Genomic DNA, 25,104 nt, shown 5'->3' with positions numbered 1-25,104 from the left:
ATGTTGGTGACACCCATTGGTATCTATTGGCCACAATAACCACCTGCCAGGACGTGTCAGTGAAGCATTAAATGTACAATTCTGGACCCATTCATCGAGCTGATTTTCAGTTGCATTTGTGTATTTTTGCCATTTATAAAACTTTGCAGGGACAGGTATACTGGGCATATTTAATTCTTTAATTTTATCTAAGCCTAAACAACTCATTTGTTGTACTGTTTCATTTAAGAATATAATTTGTACAGGTATGAGGCATGTTCTAAACAAAGCTTCCTTTCCCCTAATTTGCCAATGTCTTGTTCCCCATACACTTTTCAGATCGATCGACTTCAGCCAATATTCATAGCCTTCTATAGGCAACCGGGAAACAAAAGATTCCGAATATATACATTTCGTATTTGTCATTAGGACGTGTATATCTTTAGTAGGTGGTACCTTGAAATAATATGACTCAGCATTTTTAACATTGTGCCCAGAAAAATACGTAAACTTTTCAGAATATGTTTTAGAACTCCCCTGTGGTGGAGTCAGACGATGTTCCCATTGTGTATAATTAAAAACAGTTTGGGGGCTGCTCGCTCTATGTAAGAAATGGTGCTCATAATAATTATAGCAAAACATATCACCATAATTCTGTTTAGATTGATAAACATCTTCGTATTCAAAGACAGTATAATACTGCAATTCAGTCATCATAGAATCAACTGTTTTCACCTCCCAATCATCAGAAACAATGCCTGGTATTACAATGTCATTCATTGATAATTTTAACACATATGGTATTTGAATTACTTCCGTGGGACCATATATATCAAATATTACTTTGTCCCAAACAATCCCATCAGGAATTGGCACTGCAGAAATGTTCACAAATGATAAGCCCCTCCAGACCTTATGTGATGAAAAATGTGGTTTTAAGACCTCCTCCACCAATTCAACTGTGGATTTGTCAGGAAGAAAATGACCATGTATTAATAAGAAAAAGGTAATAACAAAACCAATCCAAAATAGGAAAGCTAGGACGGTCAAAGAGAGGCATTGATAGTTCCATGGAAAAACAAAATATGTTTCTTTAAGCCAGTGTGTTAGCTTACGTGCTCTTTACAAGCCAGGCGTTGAAGAGGCGAATGAGTCTGAGAAGTCGTCATTGAAGTCGGCAAAATATCCAGAAGCAGTTTGTGCTAATGGTGGGGCCATGGTCAGTGGTGGAGTTGGTGTTTCCCTTGGTGGCACACTGTAAATTGCACCATTTGGCTGTGTTGGAGTTGAGTCAACTCGGTCAAATGTTTCTAAATTGTTTGATGTTAGTGAAACCAACGCTAGATCATCTTCACCATCCCGAAGCTCGGAGAGGTGTTGGTATTGGTATAAACGACTTGTAGAGGAACTTCTTCACCAGTAGTGAGAGGGATTCGGGAGCTACTGGATGTTCCTCTTGGTCTGCTGTGCAGGATCGGCCACATGGTGTAATTTGACATTGTCGATGGAGACAAAACGATTTTCTTTGGCACCTGCCAACGGTGGTAGAATAATTGTTCTGGTAGCGTGTATCCCTGGTACTGGGACTGGTGCTTGATAAGAAGGGCCAAATTCCTTTTTTACAGTGACTTTTTCACGTCCAAGATCCCCAACTTTGGGGATCCAGCCGGTAGATCCTTGATTCCTGTGGAGGTAGCACTGATAGAAGAATTATCATCACAGAACTGTTGTAATTCCTGTAAGACAGTGACATGTTAATTTATGTCAAAAGGTGTTTCTGCTGCCTCTACGCCAGGACCATCAAGATCCCGAACATACATTTGAGTTCCGAACAGGCACTCATATGAAGTACGACCCCCCCAGGCACCTTCTAGGCAGATTATTAAGTGCTCTCTGGACTCCATATAGGTGGTTAAGCCAATTATGACCCGTACCTAAAACTCTGGCTGTTAAGGATTGCTTTAAATCACGGTTTAATCACTCCAAAACACTATTTCCCTCTGGATCAAATGGAGGTGAGTATTGGAGTTGGACCCCCAATGAAGCCATGGCGTCCCTGAATGCCCTTGAGGTGAAAGCAGGGCCCTGGTCCGTATGGAAAGCAGCAACCACATATGTACTGATAAAGACTCGCAAATCTTTAAGAACAGTCCGAGCATCAGCCGAGCGTTGTGGCCACACCCATAAAAATATGGAGCATGAATCAACAGTGATTAAAACATACTTGTATGCACTGTCCGGTGTTAGGGGACCACAGTGGTTCAAGTACACACATTGTAATGGTTTGTTTGAAATCAGGAAGGGTGTCTGCGGCTGGCGTTTTGCAGTGGAAACTTTAATTTGTTGACAGATGTCATAACAAAGCACATACTGCTTGGTCTCTTTATAGAGACCTGGCCACCAATAACGGGCCTGCAAGTTCGAAATTGTAGCTGCCACACCAGCATGGGCAGATGCCACTCCCTCATGCGCTGCTTTAATCAATTGTGATCTTATATCTCTATTGGGAATGTCTTGCACCCTTACTCCTGGTATCTTAACCTCAGTGTTCAGCATACCTCCCATCCGGTAGTGATACTTGTTAGGAAATCCTTTAGGATAGGGCGTACCATCAGCCGTAGTTGTCACGGCAGCCCATATGTCTGCGTCCAGTTTTAAACTCAAACGAGTCACTGCAGGTACAGCAGCCAAAGCCACAGCTGACTTTGCTGCTTCATCAGCCACTGTATTTCAGGTAACATGTATCCCAACGCGCCGGTGTCCAAGTGTATGTACAACATGGACATTTGTTAGCGTCTCTTTCAGATCTGCTACCTTCCCCCACAGAAGTCTGTGTTTAATGATGTTGCCTTTGGAATCTCTGAACCCATTCTGATGCCAATAATGCAGGTATTCATTAAAGGACTGGACACAATAATATGAATGACAAACAATCAGCTCAGGCTGTGCAGGATCCATGTGCTCTAGTGCCATCAGCAGAGCCTTTAGCTCTGCCAGCTGTACTGTGCAATCCCCTAGTGTTTGCGTAAAGGTATGTAGCGGACAAAATGTATCGCCCTCCATATAGCTACTTACGACTGCGCAAGCAGCAGAATATTGGTGTTTTGTGCCAATCGCGGGTTGTGCAGAGCCATCGGTGTACATGACTCTATGATATTGTTCAATAGGCAATGTATTTGCTGGAACTGGGTACTCTATTTTGTACTGTAAAAAGTCTTGAGTTTGTAATTTTGGGTCACAAATGTAGTCAGTGGCTGTCAAAGATGTAGCCCATTGTATCCAACGTGGATGTAATGCTTTTGCGTTCGGAATGCTGGCTTTTATAACAGCCTCTATGGCTGGGATCGGAGAAACGACAATAAAAAGTTTCCTTGGGCAAGAGGTCTTTCTTTAATGACTGCCATCTGTTCAGCAGTGAGAATTTTCTCAGTGGGAGCAAAGCGTTGTTCTGCCGCTGAATATAAGCGTGATTTGTATGCAATCGGGACTGTCTCACCTTCATTAAATGTCTCATAGGTGAAACCAATGGCACCAGCTATTACTCTGATGACCAAATGTGTTTTGTTGTCCCTCATATGTAAGTGTTGTTCTGCAAGCATGTCTGTTTGCAAATCTCGAAGAATTTGTGTGTGTTCAATTGTCCTGAATTTACTTGAAAAATCAGGACGTATCAGATCATTTAAAGGTTTTATGCATGTAGCATAATCTGGAATGTAAATTCTGCCAAAATTTAGGAAACCCAATAGAGATTGGAGTTTTTTAATCGTATTTGGTGGTTGTAACTGTGTGCATTTTTCTAAGAATTGTGGCGCAAGGTTCTTTCCTTCACTTGATAGCTCATATCCCAAAAACAGGATGCTAATGAAGGCAATTTTAGGTTTTTTTATAAATTGAATTTGTAGCCAAATTCAGCAAATCCTACCACAATGCGGTCTACCCGTCTTTGATGTTGTAGTAGTTCATCATCCGTAAGATAGATATCATCTACATAGGACAATGCTTTAGGGTCAGCCTCGTGCATAGTTGCAGTCACACGCGCTGCAAACAGTCCTATCCTGTTTTTATACCCCTGAGGTAAACTACAGAATTTTTTCTGGGAGCCTAGTACGCTGAAACATGTTAAGTCTCTGCTCTCAGGCGCTATATTCTGGCAGAAAAAAACCATTGGAAACGTCTGGTGTTGTTTTGTGTTTTTTACGCACTATATTGTTCATTAGTGTGGTGCTATGTGAGTTCTGTATAGCATAAGTGCGTGTATGACTGTTTAAGTGTCTGTAGTCTAAGACTATTCTATATGAATGGTCTGGTTTAGCTACTGGAAATAATGGATTATTCATTGGGGAGACACAGGGTTCAATTACACCCTGGTACTCTAATTGTGTGAATATTGTTCTCAAAGGTGCTTTTGCTTTGTGTTTTATAGGATACTGAGGTTGGGGTTGACGTTCATTTTTAATTGGAATTACATGGTAGGGGGATTCTTTATCCCATCCTACGTGATTTCGGTATAATGCAGGTGCCTGTGCCAAAGCCCAATCAATGGCATAGGGTTCTGCGAGTTCTTCTGGAACAAAGGGCTAGAAGGAAGGCTTAATAACGTCTTCTCCATATGGGCAGGAGCAGACAAAGTCAGGTGGGCAATCTTGTTCGGCCAACAAAACATCATATATGTTTACTACACGATCCCAAAAGATTGCTTCTATTATGCGTTCAATGTCTCCTTCTAACTGTAGCGTTACTTTATAGACCCTATCAGGCGTGGAGACACACATGTCCGCAATTTCTACTTGTATAAAGCCATCAGTTGCTTTCACCTCCAGATGCTCTAGAAGATTCCGGCGAACTATTGTGACCTCTGCCGCGCTGTCTAGCAGTGCTAGAGCCCACTTCTTGTTCTTCAAGAGGACCCTCTTCCTGAGTGGCATGTCAAACTGTGACTGCTCCCACTTTTTTCTTTTTGAATTGTGGTTTTTGTAGGGCGGGTTTCTCTTCCTTTTTAACAGAAACCTCCAAAGAGCGTTGGGATTCCTGTATCGGTTTCACGTACTCTGTCCTTTGCTCTGATCGCCCACCTCTATCATTTCGTTTTTCCGATGAGTCCAGAAAGGAACGAGACTGGCGTGTATCAGTATATTGATATGTATCAGGCGTTTTTATATTATATCTATTTCTGAGATTATATCTGTTCTGTGGGGTTTCCATATGCGGAGATTCTCCCCTTTCTTTTTTAAGAGTTTGTTGTTTTTTATCCAAGCGTTTCTTATTACCCTCAGGAGGTTGCTTGGAAAAACCTTAGTCGATTTGTCCTGAACTTGTGGTTTAGATGGTCTGGCCCCTAACCTGTCTCGAACTATGCTAGAATAAGTCTCTGCGATTATTTTAGGCAGCTCTCGTTCCTGATCCTGGTGCGGAACGTCACAGAGTTGCATGCGTACTGCAAGTCTGCAAGTGCGACTGCTTCCCCTTTAAGGTTACTTAAAATGATTGAGGAAACTGTGGCAAAATTGTCCATCAATTGCATTCCCAAATCTGGGGCCGGGGCAGCCCCATACTCATCTTGAATTTGTTTCAACACCTCTGGTAAATTGGCAAGTGTTGGTGTACCGTGCGCGGTTGTATAGAGCACGGCAAATACCGTGCCCCAGGTGTTACAGTTATCTACTGTAGGGTCCATCCCAAAAGGCATGAACATCGTTAATATTCTATGTTTATCCTGAGGTCCTGTATGGGGAAATACTGCCTCCAGCGCATTAATCTTTTGTGCTAACCAAAACGGAGTTTCCTCCAGTTTTGCAGGTGCTTTACCCATTATTGAATGTTCAGTGGCAGGATTTATACTTGGTGTTACTGCATGTGGATGCGCTGGAGCAGTACGTGCTGGGTTTGTATTTAATGTTTCAATTACAAATTGCACTAGTCGTCTATATATCGCTATTACTTCAGTGTATAAACGACGAACCTCATCCACCGCTAAATTTGCAGCCTCATGATGCGGCGTATAGGTGGCCAATAAAGGCCAGGTAGGACCATTGTTACTTAGAGGACCTAACCTTACTGGTAATATTGTGTGGGGTAGGGCACCATCAAGCCAATTGTTATGTTCTTGATAAGATAAAGGTATTTCTAAGTATGCATATGCTCTGTTTTGTCCAGGTGCATTTGCAAGTGTATAATGATGAACTGCATTTGTGTTCCCATCAACTGCTGGAAAAGTGACCCAAGAATAAAAAAGTTCTGTTCTATAAGCTGCATGCGCATCCACCACAAATGTGACTTGACCCCTCTGGGGCGTTAAGCCATTTGCTAATAAATGTGTAGTTGGAAGTTGTCTCATGTTAACTGCTATCTGTACCTGCTGTGGATTCGCCGTTATAGACAAACTGTAAGTTCAGAGAAAGCACACCAAATAGGGGTTCCCGTTTAAAGTTCAAGCTTGAACAACCTCCTGCTTCAGATAGGATAACCTACGTAGCTGGGGGAGGAAATCCTCAGTACCGCGGACGTCTCCGTATACGGTTTTGAGGCGTCATTATATATATTGAGACAGAGATACTCCGGTGGACCCGAAAATTAGAGCCTGACCAAACATTGGTTGCGCCATGTAGCGTAGGCTCTCACTATTCTAATGAGACTACTGGATTTTGAGCAGCAGAATCGCCCGCGGTATGGGAGACTAAGGCCCTCATTCCAACCCTGGCGGTCATAGACCGCCAGGGCCGCGGGTGACGGAAGCACCACCAACAGGCTGGCGGTGCTTCCTGGGCCATTCTGACCACGGCGGTAAAGCGGCGGTCAGAAAACCGGGTCCGGCGGTTTCCGGCTGGATTTCCCCCGGTTGCCCAAATCCGCCATGGCGGCGCTGCAAGCAGCGCCGCCTTGGGGATTCTGACCCCCTTCCGGCCACCCTGTTTCTGGCGGTTTTTACCGCCAGGAACAGGATGGCGGGAACGGGTGTCCTGGGGCCCCTGGGGACCCCTGCACTGCCCATTCCAGTGGCATGGGCAGTGCAGGGGCCCCCTAACAGGGCCCCAGCCTGCTTTTCACTGTCTGCCTAGCAGACAGTGAAAAGCGCGACGGGTGCTACTGCACCCATCGCACACCTGCAACACCGCCGGCTCCATTCGGAGCCGGCTTCAGTGTTGCAGGCCCCTTTCCCGCTGGGCCGGCGGGCGCTAACTTGGCTAGCGCCCGCCGGCCCAGCGGGAAAGTTGAAATGGCCCCAGCGGTCTTTTGACTGCGGAGCGGCCATATGGCGGTTACCGCATGGCGGGTGGCTACCGCCGCCCGCCGCGGTTAGAATTAGGGCCTAGGTCTTACCCACTGCGGTGACACCTGTTGCTCCAATCCGGGTTCTGCTCTGGCTAACTAGCAGTGCCTCATCCCCACCAAAGGGTAGTGATGATTGAGCAGCTGAGCGCATGACATACTTGGCTTCTCAAGGAAGTCGTGTTCACTCAGGTCTCATCCGGGACTCTGACTTACAATTTATTCTCATATGTAAATGACAAACAGAAGCAGTAAATGTTTCAATAATGAGTTTAATAAAATAACTGCAACTTAGATAGCAAAGCGTGAGCTGCAATAACCAGGACGACACAACATGAAAGTATTAAAATTGTGACAAGAAGAGTGAAGCATAAAAACAACGCTATCATATTGTCACTATTTTCAATTGACTAATACCTACCTAGGCTAGGATAGAGCACAACATGTTAAGCTCTAAGTCTGCCCTTCAGGTTCCCCTGGGAAGACATCTACCCCCATACCTGAGCAAAGCCCTGTGGTCTGCGTTAGAATCTGTAGCGAAGCATTCATCAATCAGCATACAGTCGTGGTTCCCTGGCTGGAATCTCCCTCTAACGTTTCAGGGACAAGGAAGTGTTTTTATAATAAAACACCTGATATTCTGAGAAAGTGTCCCTACGTAAAGATATGTATTTTCTATGAATGTTGGAGACAAAACTTCTACCACGTTCACTGGCAATGTACCCTGCTGTAGCCTTGGAAAAAGCACAGAGTGATCAAGAATGTCTTGTTTGAGAAGAGGGTGCTGGCCTAAGCAAAAACAGTTAGATAGACGGAAATAAAACAAGACTGTAAAAATGGTTATTGTAACAATAATAAAGATGAAGATGAATAAAATATATCTAGGTTAAAGTGCACAGCAGTCTAGTGTGTTAAAATAACGTGCATGGAGCTATAGCTAAAATGGCTACACAACAAGTGTATCTTTGTCCCTGTAGTTGGGTAAATTTGTGACCACAGATCAAGGCTGTGCTCCATGCAGTGGGGATTTCGCTAGCACACAGTGCGCCCTGTCCAGGATGAAGAATTGAGAGCGGTCCAGAGGAGCTACATCAGTGCAAAACCACTTCTCAGGGTGGGCCACCATCTATGTGCCCTCTGCCCCCTCGGGGAGACCCACCACTCTACCACTGTTGCATCCGCTGCGCACTTTTGCATCTTCTGCCTGCTGATCCAGGAGTGAGAGTTGTCTCTGTATCTTGTCCACTAAGAGTGGATTTGTTAGGCTTCACTTTGTCAGCAAGTTTGTGGTGATCCTCCCTCAGGATGGTCATGTCTATTGCCACTCTGTCCATCTTGGCCTCTACAGTCTCCCTAGTGGCATTAGTGGCCTCCAGGACATATCTTGGTCAAGGCAGGACCTACAAGCGGCAAGACCATCCTGCAGATAAATCTGGGCCTTCTCCGTAAGTGACGAGTCAACCGTGACACACCCTTTCTGACTCAGGTTGTGATTTGGCGTGGGTAGTTCCGGGCTCACTCCACCAACCCCCGCCACAGTCTTTAGGTCATCCAGCGCTCATTGTCATCATCCTCGGGGTAACCCGGCACACAGTCCTGTTTGCCTCCAGCCAGTCCCAAGCATCTGCCAAAATCCCAAAGAAACTGGAGCCCTCTGAGTCCAAAATACAGAGCTTATCAGGGAACACTTGTGCATACTTAAGATTCATGAACCTCAGTTGTCTGTTAACCTCATAATAAGACTCCTTCTGTTTTCGAACCGTCATTGTATAGTCTGGATAAATGTTAACCAAACCGCCATCCAGCTGCCAAGGCCCATGAGCCCTGGCCACCTACAAGATATGGTTCAGGTTGTGAAAATTCAGAAGCCGCACCACAATGGGCCTCTGGGGGGGTACCCACGACTGGGGGCCTGCTCGGCATTCTATGAGCTCTTTCCACAGTACACAGCTTCGAAAGGTCTCCCCTGTAGCACCACTGAGCCAAACCAGATCTCAATGTACATCTCAGTCGACGGGCCCTCTGTCTGCTCTGGTTCCCCCATCAACTGGAGCGGACCTCTAAATCATCCAGCTTCGCCATCATGGCTGCATTTTCTGCTGCCAAATTCACAGGGCAGTCCTGACTCCCCACCAATGGAGCAATCTGCAATAGGGTGCATTCTGCTGCCCTCACTCTCTCCACCAGCTTCCTATGGTTTGCCCACAACAACCCCACCTCCTGAGTGACAGTGCCAATTTTGAGTTCCAGAGAAATCTTCGTATTGCCGATAGACATCAAAATAGCTCCAATATGGGCCCATAGACTGCGGTCCGCCTCATCTGAAGGGTGACATGTCACGCTTCCTTGCAGTTACTTGGGCTCATCCTGGCGCTCCTGTTTTGCACCCATTGAGTGGCCCATCATTTGGACACAGCTCTCTTCATTTTGTTAATCTCCAGCCAGGGAGACCATCATCCAGGGGTCTCTCAGGCTCCAAACTCTGGGCTCCAAGCCCTCCCTCGCCACATAGTCCATCCTCCTCCATGTTTGGACCAGATCAGGCCAGGGCTGTCCCACAGCCGGCACACAGCAGCCCCACCAAGGGGGCTACAGTACCTCCCCCACTCCCCATACAGGCCACAACCAGCTTCTCAGCTACATCCTATAGGGAGGCTCTGAACAGGAGCACACGTAAACCCCTGGCAATACACCCCAGCCAGCCACCACAATAGGGCATGAGCACCCCATTCTTCCCCTCCTCCGCTCACCAGTAGCCTAGCAAACTGCAGCAACCAGACTCCAGGGCAGCAAAGACCAATGTCCTCACAGTCCTTCACTGCTGTCTTCGTTGGGCCTTGAGGGGCACACCAAGCCCAGGCTGCCATCCACTCTCAAGGCAGTGCCTCCTCTGTTTCCTATTTTTGGGCCCTCAGGCCACAGCCAATGGTGGCTACCTGCCCCCAAGAGATCACCAGCCTCGGGTTACAGTCATGGGCAACGCGCCTTCCTCACATTGCCATGCCTTCAATGCTTGCAGGCCTCAGCCTCACAGGCCCCCTCTTCTGACCTCTAACTGCAGACAGCCTCCTCTTCACAGCTGCGGGCCTCCATACCTCCTCTTCAAAATTGACTGATGTCCACAGGGCACAGTCGGCTCTAATCATCCGAGGCACACCCATCACTATTGCGGTTCCCCAGAAAGGGGAAAAGAGCTTTGCAGACCACAGGCTGTCCGCAATGGCCACAGGGCCATTTGCATCATGCTGGCCGACTCGCTCATCCAGGACTGTTAGACTTTTCATCCTTGGCGAGGTCTTCCTCAACTCTTTGTCTCTGTTTCCCAGGTTGCTGATGTGTGCTGGACTCTGTTTTTGCTGTTTTTATTACTCTGGGCACTTTACCACTGCTAACCAGTGCTAAGGTGCAAGTGCTCCTTTATAAAATGTGTATGCAATTGGTTCATCCATGATTGGCGTATTTGATTTAATAGTAAGTCCCTAGTACAGAACACTAGAGGTGCCAAGGGCCTGTAAACCAAATGCTACTATTGGGCCTGCAGCACTGGTTGTGCCACCCACAGAAGTAGCTCTGTAATCATGTCTCAGACCTGCCACTGCAGTGTCTGTGTGTGCAGTTTTAAACTGTAAATTCGACTTGGCAAGTGTACCCACTTGCCAGGCCTAAACCTTCCCTTTTCTTACATGTAAGACACACCTAAGGTGGGGCCTAGGTAGCCCCAATGGCAGGGTGCAGTGTATGGATAAGGTAGGAGATATGGGCCCTCATTACAACATTGGCGGTAAATCCCGCTTACCGCTGTGCAGAAGACCGCCAATACTCCGCTGCGGCAGCGGAATTCTGCTACAGCTATTACGACCCACAGCTCAGAATCCGCCAAAATCTAGACACCCACACAAGTTCGCCACACCAAAGGTCATTGATAAACTGGCGATAACAAAACCTCCACTGTTACGCCAACAGGAATACGCCCACACTATCATGACCCACGAATCCACGTGGGGGTCTTTCAACCGCGGTATTCCATTGGCGGTACACACCGCTGCGCTCAAAATACACACACACTTACAAAACACAACCACATTGGACAAATTGAAATACACACACCTGATACACATACAGACACCACTCCCACGCACCCAATACAATATAAAACACACACCCACATTACCCACAAACCCTTACTACCAGAATTGCGACAGAAGGCCAGAGAGAGACACCACCATCAGGAAACTAGCATCCACAGGCAATCAACACATCACTCACACAACATCCACGCACCTCACACAACACACACACAAACACATCCCCTCACACATCACAACACACACCACCTCACACATCACCCTCACCACCCCATGGCACCGCAAAGACACCCCAGGTTTTCTGAGGAGGAGCTCAGGGTCATGGTGGAGGAAATCATCCGGGTAGAGCCACAGCTATTCGGATCACAGGTGCAGCACACCTCCTTAGTTAGGAAGATGTAGCTATGGCGCAGAATCGTGGACAGGGTCAACGCAGTGGGACAGCATCCAAGAACACTGGATGACATCAGGAAGAGGTGGAACGACCTATGGGGGAAGGTGCGTTCCGTGGTCTCAAGACACCATATTGCAGTTCAGAGGACTGGCGGTGGAACCCCACCTCCTCCACCACAACTAACAACATGGGAGGAGCGGGTCTTGGCTATACTGCATCCTGAGGGCCTCGCAGGAGTAGCTGGAGGAATGGACTCTGGTAAGTCAATTATTAAATACCATATCCCCCACCCTACCTGCATGCTATCACATACCCCCACCCTCACGCTCACCCCCATTACTCCGACACCTCACATATGTCCAACTATCACAAACCACCCATCCCAACACCAAGCCCTGCATACAACAACAAAGCATGGACAGCCATCACCAAAGCATGTCCACTACAGATACCCACACAGACCCCAAAACAATTATCACACAAGGTCCTACACAAGAATGTAAGACTGGTGTACAGGGTCACCCACCCATTGCACACGATGGCACACACAGATGCAATAATCATGCCTTTACTCCCCTGCAGGACCCCTATCCAACGTCACCGGACAGGAGGTTCCAGACATGTCCACCCCCCCCCCACAGAAGAGGCCCACAGTGATGACAGCAGCTCTGTCCAACTGGATCTAGATGACCAGCCCGGCCCAACTGGGACCTCGGGACAGTTGGTTCCCCTCACACTGGCACAAGCCACCACAGAGCCTCCCACTCAGGAAACACCAGCACAGTACCCACCCAGCGGGCCCATACCTCTGTCCCCAGGACACCTCAAGCAGCAGTGTGTCCACAACTACAGGGAACCCAGGCAAACCCACCACCCCAAGAACAGCATGGGCCTGGGGGCAGTGGCAGTGGGCACACGGTTCAGGGGACAGAGGCACAGGAAAACTGGGGAACTGGGGGGGTCTGCTGTGCGACAGGGGGAGGACAGGCCCAGGGAACCCACTCTCCACGAGGCCATCTCCAACATCATGGGAGCGTACCATCATTCCCAGGAGACGATGGCAACAATACTGGCCAAGTTACAGGAGACCCAGCGGTTGCAGGAGGAACAGTATTTGGGGATCAGGGAGGAACTCAAGTCCATCAACACCACCCTGGTCACCATTGTAGGGGTGCTGAAGGACCGTGTGAGCACCAGGAGGGACACTGTTGCACAACAAGGGGCCCCTGACACTAGCCTGGATGATTAACTGCCCACCACCTCCGCCAGCGCTAGTGGACAGGAGGCACCGCCACAGGACCACGACACCAGCAACCCACCCCCTGCAGATGGAGAACCACCCCGCAAACGGTCCCTGAGATGCAGGACAAAGAGAGAGAGAGCAATGCCAAGACCCCCGCCAAGAAATGAGACCACCCTAAATGTCATCCTTCTGTCCCACTTTGTCACCCTATCCATCCTTAAACTGCCCTAGGACCACTTTCTATGCCCTTTTGGACAATGCACCTGTGAGACTAATAACTGGACTTTGCCATGGACATTCCTCGACCATCACCCCTGACCATTTTACAACCCCTCCACTATTTTGCACTTAAATAAACACCCTTGAATCACAAAACAATCTGGAGTCAGTCTGTGCTTTCACTAATGTGTATTTGCAATAACTCAGGAAAATAGCAATGCCCTTTGTATTGTCAACATACCTATGTCACACAGCTCTAGTCCATGAGGTAACATAGCAGAGGTCACACAGTGGGACCCACATCTGTGAAATGGAAAGGCAAAGTGACAGGTCAGGGTCCATACACTGGGTGAAAGTGACAGACATATGATAGGTCTAACAACTTTATCACATGTAGGAGGCAGTGATGTTTTCTTACCTGTGTCTCACTGAAAGTATTGCTGGATCACGTTGTTTCTGTTGTCAATATCCTCTTCTTCTGCCTCCTCTTCTTCACTGTCCAGAGGCTCCAAAGCTGCCAAAAGACATCCCTCTGGACCATCCTCCTGCAGAAAAGGCACCTGTCGTCGCAGAGCCAAGTTGTGCAGGATTCAGCAGGCCACGATGATCTGGCACACCTTCTTTGGTGAGTAGTACAGAGAACCACCTGTCGTATGGAGGCACCAGAACCTGACCTTCAGGACGCCGAAGGTCCTTTCTATCACTCTCCTAGTTCGCCCATGTGCCTCGTTGTAGCGTTCCTCTGCTCTTGTCCTGGGATTTCTCACTGGGGTCAGTAGCCATGACAGGTTGGGGTAACCAGAGACACCTGCAAATGTCGAGGGACAACTGTTAGACACACACTAGCCCTTAGGGACAACCCCAGACCCAGACAACTAGGGTCTAGGGTCCTTGTCCTCACCTATTAGCCACACACGGTGCCTCTGGAGTTGCCCCATCACATAAGGGATGCTGCTATTCCTCAGAATGTAAGCGTCATGCACTGATCCAGGAAACTTGGCGTTCACATGGGAGATGTACTGGTCGGCCAAACACACCATCTGCATATTCATTGAATGATAGCTCTTCCGGTTTCTGTACACCTGTTCACTCCTGCAGGAGGGACCAAGGCCACATGTGTCCAATCAATGGCACCTATGATGTTGGGGATATGTCCCAGGGCATAGAAGTCACCTTTCACTGTAGGCAAATCCTCCACCTGAGGGAAAACGATGTAGCTGCACATGTGTTTCAGCAGGGCAGACTACACTCTGGACAACACATGTGAGAACATAGGCTGGGACATCCCTGATGCTATAGCCACTGTTGTTTGAAAAGACCCACTTGCCAGGAAATGGAGTACTGACAGGACCTGCACTAGAGGGAGGATTCCTGTGGGGTGGTGGATAGCTGACATCAGGTCTGGCTCCAACTGGGAACACAGTTACTGGATTGTGGCACAATCAAGTCTGTAGGTGACTATTACATGTCTCTCTTCCATTGCCACAAGTCCACCAGCGGTCTCTACACCGGAGGATGCCGCCATCTCCTCACCTGCCCCAGCGGACATGCCCTATGGATGAGAACAGCAAGCACAGAGACAGCCAACACTGAGGTAGTAAAAAAACAATTTAATTGCACACATTTGTCAATACGCTATGTGCCTGTCTTTGTGTGTATGCAAGACCTAGATATGTGTGACGCATTTAAAAGTAATGCCATGTGGCCCCCTGAAATGGCGGCTGCTTGACCTGTAATGTGGGACAAGGGGATATGAGGTAACTGCGCTGGCGTTGTACACCGTTGCGGTAGGCGGTCGAAGACCGCAGCGCAATCCTGCATTGGTTAACATTGGACCCTATGGGTCCCAGGAGCCAATGACGATTTACGCCGGTGGTGGCGGTACGCACCGCTGTGGACGTGACCGCCATTTTCTGTCTGTTCACTCACTTGATACCTGATCTTCGACAGGAGAGGACCTACACTGCAATTGCTGCTGTGACCTCAGTCTGGAAGTGACGATGGCTCATGTGTCTGGGGAAAGGGCCCCTGCCTTTACATCGGAGGAGTTGGATAAACTAGTGAATAGGGTCCTCCCCCAGTACACGCTACTCTACGGACCTCCAGACAAACAGGTGAGTACACTTTGAGCATGCTGTATGGGCAATGCCTGTTTGGAGTGGTGTGGATGGAAGATACGGGGTGGGGGGATGAGGCCTGCATGATCGGACTGTGTGTGTATGTGCGACAGGGCAAGGGTGGGAACGAGGGACAATGACTGTGTTGGTCCGGACGGTTAAAATGTTTCCTTTTCCCCTGTACTATTCCTGTAGGTCAGTGCCCACCAGAAGAAGGATATTTACCGTGCCATCGCCAAGGACGTCCGGACCCTGGGGGTCCACCATAGATGGAGCACTGACTGCCGTAAAGGATGGGAGGACATTCGCCGCTGGAGCAAGAAGACGGCGGAGGCCCAGCTGGGGATGGCCTCCCAATGTGGGAGGGGTGCCCGTCGCACCATGACTCCCCCTGATGTTCCGGATCCTGGTGGTGGGTTATCTGGAGTTGGATGGGCAGTTGAGGGCATCACAGCAGCCACAAGGGGGTGAGTACCATTACATCCATCTTACTCTGTACGCATTGGAGGTGTCTGGGTGGCGGAGGTGGGCAGTGGGTTCCCCTAGGCTAGGGCGAGCTTTGTAGACAAGGACCCTTTCTGAGGCAGGCTAAGTGGCACCCCAACTCCACCAGTGGTAAGAGCCAACTACACATAGGCAGGCTCCTGCGACCTCCATGTGTGCAGCAATTGGGCATAGGCCTTGTACCCCATGTCCCGGTGATGAATTAGGGAACTCTAAGTGCATGGCGTAGTGCAGAGGGCTGCTGTGTCTGTAGTGTCCGCCAACTGTAGCGTTATTGCATGTACTGAACATGTCTTTCTTCTTTCTCCCCCCCCCCTTTTTGTGGTCACCCTGTTCTTGTGTGCATTAGCATCATCAGGCGGAGGAGCAGTGCCACCGGAGCAGGAGGGAGCTGCATCACACATGTCCCTGGAGGGCGAGACAACAGAGTCTGAAGTCACCAGTGGGACGTAGGGCGAGGGGAGCTCCACGGCGGGGACAGGAGCAGAGACCAGCTACACCGACTCCTCCTCTGATGGGAGCTTCCTTGCGGTGGCGGGCCCCTCTGTGCCCACCGCATCTACAGGTACAGCCGCCACCCCCCACCAGCACCGCCCTCCCAGCAGCCCCTCAGCGTGTGTCCCGTGGCCACTCACCCAGGAGGGTGGGCATCTCCTTCGCCCCAGGCACCTCAGGCCCTGCCCCAGTCAGCCCTACTGCCCTCAGTGAGGAGGCCATTGACCTCCTGAGATCCCTCACTGTTGGGCAGTCTACCATTCTGAATGCCATCCAGGGTGTAGAGAGGCAGTTGCAACAGACAAATGCATACCTGGAGGGCATTCATTCTGGTCAGGCAGCCCAACAGCGAGCATTTCAGGCTCTGGCCTCAGCACTGAGGGCAGCCATTGTCCCTGTGTCCAACCTCCCCCCTCGGACTTCCTCCACCCAGACCCAATCCCCTTTACCTCAACCTATCCCAAGCATACCATCAGACCAGCATGCACACACCTCAACACACAAGGGTGGCTCTGGCAAACATAAGCACCACACATCCCACAGGCACTCACACAAGCATCATACCCATGCACACATACCAACATCCACTGCCTCCACTGTGTCCCCCTCCTCCACATCTCCCTCCTCCCTAGCTGTCACATCTCCACTCACACGTGCATGCACTACATCTTCAGACACTACCTCCATCACCAGCACGCCCATCACCACACACCGCTCACGTGCACTCACCAACCCCACTACCATTCACACATCCCCTGTGTCCTCTCCCAGTGTGTCTGTGAGCCCTCCTCCCAAAGTACACAAACGCAGGCACACACCCATCCAACAGTCATCCACCTCACGACAGCCTCCAGCCCATGCACCTTCACCCAAAGTCAGCAAACGAACTCCTCCTACAACCACTACCTCTTCCTCCACTCCCAAACCACCTCCATCTACCCGTCCCAGTGTGTCTAAAAAACTTTTCCTGTCAAACCTTGACTCTTCCCTTCACCTCCTCCACCCCGTCCGTCCCCTAGGGCCCGCCTTTCCAGGTCCCAACCCAGCACCTCAGCCACCACATCACCTGTCACAGTGGTGCCAGCAATAGCCGGATTTTGGAGTGCGCCAAGCAACAGGTCTGCCAGTGTCCCAAGGAGCGAGGCCAAAGACATTCCCCCACCTCCTAAACAGAAAAAGTTGCCCACATCCCGGAGGGAGAAGGCCAAAATACCTGCCACCAAGAGCTCAGACAGGACAATTGTTGGAAGTGGCAAGACAGCTGCGCCACCATCCAAGGTGGGGAAGGGCCTAAAAATGAAAGGCAAGTCAACGTCGCCGCCAACCTGCACAGCGGACAAGACCGCCACCGGCACCGCCACATGCACCGCCGCCACAGACACCGCAGCCAGCACCCCAGAAACTAAGCCCTTCCCCAGCACCGCAGACACTGTGCCCTTCACCAGTACCGCAGTCAGTGAGCCCGCCACCAGCACCGCTGCTACTGACACCGTCGCCAGCACCGCAGTCTATGAGACTCCCACCAGCACCGCCGCTACTGACACCGCCGTCAGCAGGGCAGTCAGTGAGTCAGCCACCAGCACAGCAGTCAGTGAGCCAGCCACCAGCACGGCAGTCAGTGCGGCCACCACCAGCACCGCCGCAACAATGACCGCTGCAAGCACGTGCCGCTACTGACCCCGCCGCCAGCACCGCCAGCGGCCCTGCGACATCCTGAGCCAGTGGCACCACCACAGACATGGCTGCCATCCCCAGTGGTCATTCGTACGAGGCTGGTGGTCAGTTCCAGGGACCTGGGCAGCTTGCGTGTTGCACCACCATCAGTGGAGTGTCACATCCACTACCTCAGTCCTTGGCAGAATGAAGCACTCTGGGCACAAAGCCCCCTCCAGAACCAGTGGAGTATCACATCCACTACCTCTGTCCTTGGCAGGATGAAGCACTCTGGGCACAAAGCCCCCTGCAGAACAGGTGGAGAAAGGCATCCACTACCTCTGTCCTTGGCAGGATGAAGCACTCTGGGCACAAAGCCCCCTCCAGAACCAGTGGAGAAAGGCATCCACTACCTCTGTCCTTGGCAGGATGAAGCACGCTGGGCACAAAGCCCCCTCCAGAACCAGTGGAGAAAGGCATCCACTACCTCAGTCCTTGGCAGGATGAAGCACTCTGATCACAAAGCCCCCTCCAGAACCAGTGGAGAAAGGCATCAACTACCTCTGTCCTTGGCAGGATGAAGCACTCTGGGCACAAAGCCCCCTCCAGAACCAGTGGAGTATCACATCCACTACCTCAGTCCTTGGCAGGATGAAGCACTCTGGGCACAAAGTCCCCTCCAGAACCAGTGGAGTATCACATCCACTACCTCTGTCCTTGGCAGAATTAAGAACTCTGGGCACAAAGCCCCCTCCAGTACCAGTGGAGACTGTTATCCACTTGAGAGACTGTGGCTTTGCACTCCCCAGGATACAGCAGTGGGAAAACCACCCACTGGAGAGACTTGAGAGACTGTGGCTTTGCACTCCCTAGGATACATCAATGGGCATGCAGACATAGGGCCTGATTATAACTTTGGAGGAGGTGTTAATCCGTCCCAAAAGTGACGGTAAAGTGACGGATATACCACCAGCCGTATTACGAGTCCATTATATCCTATGGAACTCGTAATATGGCTGGTGGTATATCCGTCACATTTGGGACGGATTAACACGTCCTCCAAAGTTGTAATCAGGCCCATAATGTTGCAGCATGTATTGGTGGTGTATGTTGTTTTGGGTGAGGGCGAGGGTGTTGCGATTTGCGTGTGTGTGTCACTCTCTTTTTCCTCCCCCCTCCCCTGTGTTGTAGGTGAAGTACTCACCATGGTCGTCGCCCCCGTCGTTCGTGCTCCTGGTAGAGGAGCAGGAAGACAATCGCAGGGAGGGTTTTGAGTTCAGGCTCCATGTCGTCCTGGTCCCTTGTGGGTTGTGTAGAGGTGAGTGTTTCCCCTTCCAAGTCCTGTTTCCGCCGTGTTTTTGTTCGCGTTGAATCCGCCCCAGAAAAGGTGGTGGATTGGCCTGTCATAATAGTGTGGGCGGTACATTGTCTTCCGCCTGTCTGTTGCCGGTGACCGCCATGCTGTTTGTTTGTACCGCCGTGGCGGTCGGAGTGTTAAAGTGGCTATCTATGTTGATTGTTTCCACCATGGTCATAATTCCATTTTGTTTCTGCCGGCCTGTTGGTGGTTTTACCACCGCTTTACCACCGACCGCCAGGGTTGTAATGAGGGCCATAGTAATGTGTTTTATATGTCCTGACAGTGAAATATTGCTAAATTCGTCTTTCACTGCTGCAAGGCCTGTCCCTCTCATAGGTTAACATGGAGGCTACCTTTAAACATGATTAAAGTGTAGATTCCCTTTGGGAGCAGATGGACATGGGGAGTTTGGGGTCTCTGAGCTCACAATTTAAAAATACATATTTTAGTAAAGTTGATTTTAAGATTGTGTGTTTGAAAATGCCACTTTTAGAAAGTGAGCATTTTCTTGCTTAAACCATTTCTGTGACTCTGCCTGTTTGTGGATTCCCAGTCTGGGTCAGTTTGACAGTTGGGCTGGTTGCACCTCACTCAAGACAGTGACACAAAAGGAGCTGGGGTGTAGTCTGCATTTCCTGATGAGCCATCTGTGCTAGGAGGGAGGGGGGTAGTGGTCACTCACACCTGAAAGGGCTGTGCCTGCCCTCACACAATGCAGTCTCCAACTCCCTGGTGAGTGTCTGGGGCCTAGCCTGGGCAAGGAAGGATTTCACAATCAAGAGAAACTTTGCTTTGAAGTAGGCCTACTTCAAAGGAGAAAATGGCTATAAGAAGGGCACCCAAAACCACAGACTTTAGAATACTTCTGGAAGCCAAGAGGAACCTCTACCTGGAGAAGAGCTGAAGAGCTGCGGAAGAAGAGCTGCCCTACCTGTGACTGTGCTTTGTGGAGCTATCCTGCAGTTGCTGCTTGTGCCTGTGCTAGAGGACAAAGACTGGACTTTGTGTTATCTTCCTTCTTGTGAAGAACTCTCCAGGGGCTTGATTTAGAGCTTGCCTCCTGTTGTTTGAAGTCTTAAGGACAGCAAAGACTTCTCTCTGCCAGCACCTGGAGTCTCTGGAGAGACTCCTACTCTTCCAAGTGGTGCCCATCCAGTTCCTGGGACACTGAAAGGAGAAGCTGGCAGCCTAAAAGGGAGAAATTCACTCACCGTCTGCCGTGCGGCTAAAAAAATCGACGTGCTGCCGGCTTTGCGGCTGGAAATCGACGCTCGTCTGCAACGCAACCTGAAGATCGACACCCAGGGTGGGAGAAACGATGCACAGCATCGCTGATGGAGGCTGGTGAGATCGCAACCCACACTGCGTGGTTTTCGGATCATCGTGCGTCTGGATTTCCAACGCAAACACTGCTGTGCATGTAAAAACGATGGAAGGCCTGTCCGGACCCGAGAGTGCTGACCGGATCGACGCATGGCTCTCCTGCAGAGAGAAGAAACGCCAACCTGACGAAAGGAGAAACGGGGCAAGGTCTCGCTTGTGAGTGAAATCGACACATCACAAGCCCTTTTTGATGCACACTCCCCCGAGCGGGGCTACTATTTTTGACGTGCCTAAGGCACATTTTCATCCTAACAGCTTTAGTGTGTGTTTAAAATTACATGAAGACTCTTTCTGCATTTTTAGTGATAACTTGACTTGTGTATTGTGTATTTTTGTCGTTTTGGTCTTCTTTTGTTTCAATAAATATTTTCTATTTTTCTAAACCTGAGTTGTGTCATTTTGTAGTGTTTTCATTGGGTTACTGTATGTGTTGGTACAAATACTTTACAACTAGCACTCTGAAGATAAGCCTACTGCTCGTGCTAAGCTACCAAGAGGGTAAGCAGGGGTTAACTGAGGGTGATTATCTTTTACCCTGACTAGAGTGAGGGTCCTTGCTTGGACAGGGGGTAACCCGACTGCCAAACAAAGACCCCATTTCTAACAAGGACCATGCAATGTTCCCTTTCTGGTGCCTTGGCTTTTCCTCCAGAAAGTTCTAGCTGCACAAGCACCTGTCCAGCATCATCTTGCAGCAGCCGCCAGTGCACCGCATTGGGCCACCATCTACGGCACTACTCGGCCACCTGCTTCTATCTTGGTGTGGGGGGCGGCAAATCAATTGTGATGCTCCACAGGTGTCAAGGAGGTTGTCTGGACAGGGGAGGCACCTCTGCCAGTTGCTCCCAATCTTAGGCAACCCAACATGTTTTTGTGGCCCCTAAGGCCAAGGAGAAATTAATCTGAGGGCTGCTGTCGCTGGAGCGCTCCAGAGACCCTACCGGCTCCTTCTGGCTCCAAGGCACAATTTGCTATTTCATGCACTTTGACAACAAAACTTGTTGATATATAAATATAAATGAGATTGAGGAAAAGCTTACAAATGGATGGATGGAAAAAACAAGTAATTAAATAGAATAAACAAACTAGCTCAAAACCTGCATAAAGGGATTGTTGACGCTGTCAACTAGTCATGAATTTTCACAAATTCTTGGCATTGGCATTCAAGAAGGTGATTCCCATAACACATCACTATAAGTCTGTCACATAGCCGGGACCCTGGATGTGATTGCTCTTTGATCATCTAAAAAAATCCAGAACTTTTATGGCCCAGAACCACTGTACTGATCCTCATCAGCAGCATGTTCCTTCCAAAAATATGTGGCACTGCAATATTTGCGTATCGGAATTGGCAAGAGGAAATAAACAGACCACTTTAACAGGCACTTAGCTTCAGACAGCCAAGGCAGTTCATTTTGGAAAGTGCATCACTTGATATCTCTGACAAGTCCCTCCCTTTCAGCAATGTTCATCAGACCCCCCCACCTGCCACCCCTACCCCTCCCACCAACAACAACCATGACCTGATGGAAAGGAAAGGAGAGAATAAGGGAGAGAGTAAGGGGGAATGTTAAAGGGGCCATTAAGTGTAGACAAAATAAACTCCTCTTTGCCCAGTCAGTCGCTAACAATCACCAACAATATGCAATCTAGAATGTTTGTTTGTTTGATGATGTCACCTAAGATTTTGAAATGTGAATTGACTTCTTTCACCGGATAGCCACTTTAAAGAAAGACCACAATGGACAAATTACACAAACATTGGCAAAGTCAATTGGTCTAGTCTACTGAACAACATGGCAAAAAGTTAGAAGAAAGATCACTGCTAGACCTGTCAGCCTTAGGGTGGTCTTCCCCCAAACCTTTTGCCTTCCTTCTTCATTTTTTATGATCTTGTTTTTGCTAGCTTTAGGACTCTATGGATTTTACCACAGCTAACCAGTGCTGAACAGCATGTGGGCCCTCTTTAAAACATGGTAGGATTGGCTTACCCCCTATCGGCATATTTAATGTATTCATAATTCCCTAGTAAATTGATACTACCCATGGCCTGTACATTAAATGTTAGAAGAGGCTTGCAGCCTTAATTGTGCCACCCTTTTAAGGAGCAATTGAAACATGTCTTAGGCCCACCATTGCAGCTAGTGTGTGCAGTTTTAAACTGCCATTTCAACCTGGCAAAATAAACCTTTTCCAAGGCCCTTAGCCTTCTTTTTTTGGACAGCCCAGAGGGCAAGGCGCAGTGTATTTAAAAAGTAAGACTAAGTAAGATGCTGCTTCCAATGCCTCGATTGTGCTCCTATGCTCTTTGTTGTTTCTGTTCCCATCTCTTCCATGTGTGATTTTTACGACTCTATTCAAATTCAGATTTGCCCACCTTCTGTCTCCATAACATTAGCAAAAACTTTAATAACTTTCATTTGCTTACTATACTTAGAATATAAATTAAGAGTGACATGAGCTTTAACCTTAACAGTGTCACCAAGTTTCACACACACAGCCTTACCTGATTTCCTCTTGTCCATGTACATTGTCTTCTCCATTACTTTTTTACCCACTCTACTCTTCCATCCTTCATCTTTCACCCCTGTACAATCTTTAATCCAAAAGGGTGATAACATGGCATTGGCTCTCCTCCCTTTAAACAACTCAAGTTGTGTTCTGCCTGTGATACCATGAGGCATCAGCCCATACACCTTCACCCAGTTCATCAGTTCCTTCGTCCAATCTTTCCCAGAATTTCTCGCTAACTGTATGGCCTCCTTAATCATTCACTTCATCCTCTCCACTGTGCCATTGGTTTCTGGGCGATCAAGAGTGGTTCTCTTATGCTTAATAACCTCTCCTTTTAAAAAAAGTTTCCATTTCTTTTTACATAAATTGTACTCTGTTACCCATTAGCACAGCCTCTGGTAAACCCTTTCTTGCAAAAACTCCACCGACCTGCTGAGAGGCAACTTCATTCACAACTTTCGGCCATCTAGCACACAGATCTACCAGTACAATAATGAAATTCCTTTGTCCCATACCACTGAGAGATCCCAATATATGCACAGCAACTTCATCTCATGCTCTCTTGGGCAGTTCTTTCACCACCATGGGCTGCTCTCTAGTTTTAAACACACTGGGGGTCATTCTGACCCTGGCGCCAGGGCCACCGACCACGGGAGCACCGCCAACAGGCTGGCGGTGCTCCCACGAGCATTCTGACCGCGGCGGTTCAGCCGCGGTCAGAAGCGGCAAGTCGGCGGGCTCCCGCCGACTTACCGCTGCTCGGGGGAAGCCATGAGGATTCTGACAGCCCCTACCGCCATCCTGTTCATGGCGGGAAACCCGCCATGAACAGGATGGCGGTAGGGGGTGCCGCGGGGCCCCCGTAAGAGGGCCCCGCAAAGTATTTCAGTGTCTGCCTTGCAGACACTGAAATACGCGACGGGTGCAACTGCACCCGTCGCACCCCTGCAACTACGCCGGCTCAATTCTGAGCCGGCGTCCTCGTTGCAGGGGCATTTCCTCTGGGCCGACGGGCGCTCTTTTGGAGAGCGCCCGCCGGCCCAGAGGAAATGTCTGAATGGCCGCCGCGGTCTTTTGACCGCGGTGCGGTCATTTGGCGGCGGTACTCCGCCGTCCGCCATAGTCAGAATCACCCCCACTGTCTCTCAAACAAAATTCAATGCAATCCCTCACCTGTCTTTCTACTTCCTTGTCCACTGCTGGTCACCAATAACTGGATTGTAACCATTGCTTCATCAAGGAGATGCCCTGGTGACCCTTGTGAGCTTTGCTCACTAATTTTTCCTGTATTGACTCCAAGGGAATTAACATTTTTCCCCTGAACACCATGCCATCATCCACTGATAACTCCTCAACACTCCTAAACAGCTTCACATTTTCATCCAACAACCTTTTATCTCCCCGCCTTCGCGACCGTGAATGGGCCCATTTGCACTAAAGCCATGGCACTAGCATTGAAACTCAGAGCGAGCTGCTGCCTGCCTGTTTCTTCACACAGCAAGCATAGATCACCCGCAGAGGCCTGCCACTGACAAGCTCCAGCTCACCTGTCCACGATGCCCAGCTTGCTCTTCGTGCCACCCGCCCGCGATACTCTCCTTGCTCCCCGTGACCCTAATTAACGTAAACAGGAATCTTGACACAAAACTTGAGAAGATAAAACTTCAGCAGGACTAAAGAGGGGCAGTATCTGACCCACACTCCATTACTGTTGGCCTGAATTTTTTACTTTGACCCAATTGGTGCTTTATGCTTTTAGGCACTTTATTACAGTTTATTCTTTGAAAAATAATTACTCTGGTTCTACTGACTGTATTATTGTCATTTTTGGATTGTTTTATTTATTACATTCAGCTCTATGGGCCAGATGTATCAAAGATCTGTGTGGTAGG

This window comes from Pleurodeles waltl, chromosome 6, assembly GCF_031143425.1.
Source record: "Pleurodeles waltl isolate 20211129_DDA chromosome 6, aPleWal1.hap1.20221129, whole genome shotgun sequence".
NCBI classification, from domain to species: domain Eukaryota; kingdom Metazoa; phylum Chordata; class Amphibia; order Caudata; family Salamandridae; genus Pleurodeles; species Pleurodeles waltl.
This window is presented reverse-complemented; position numbering follows the sequence as displayed.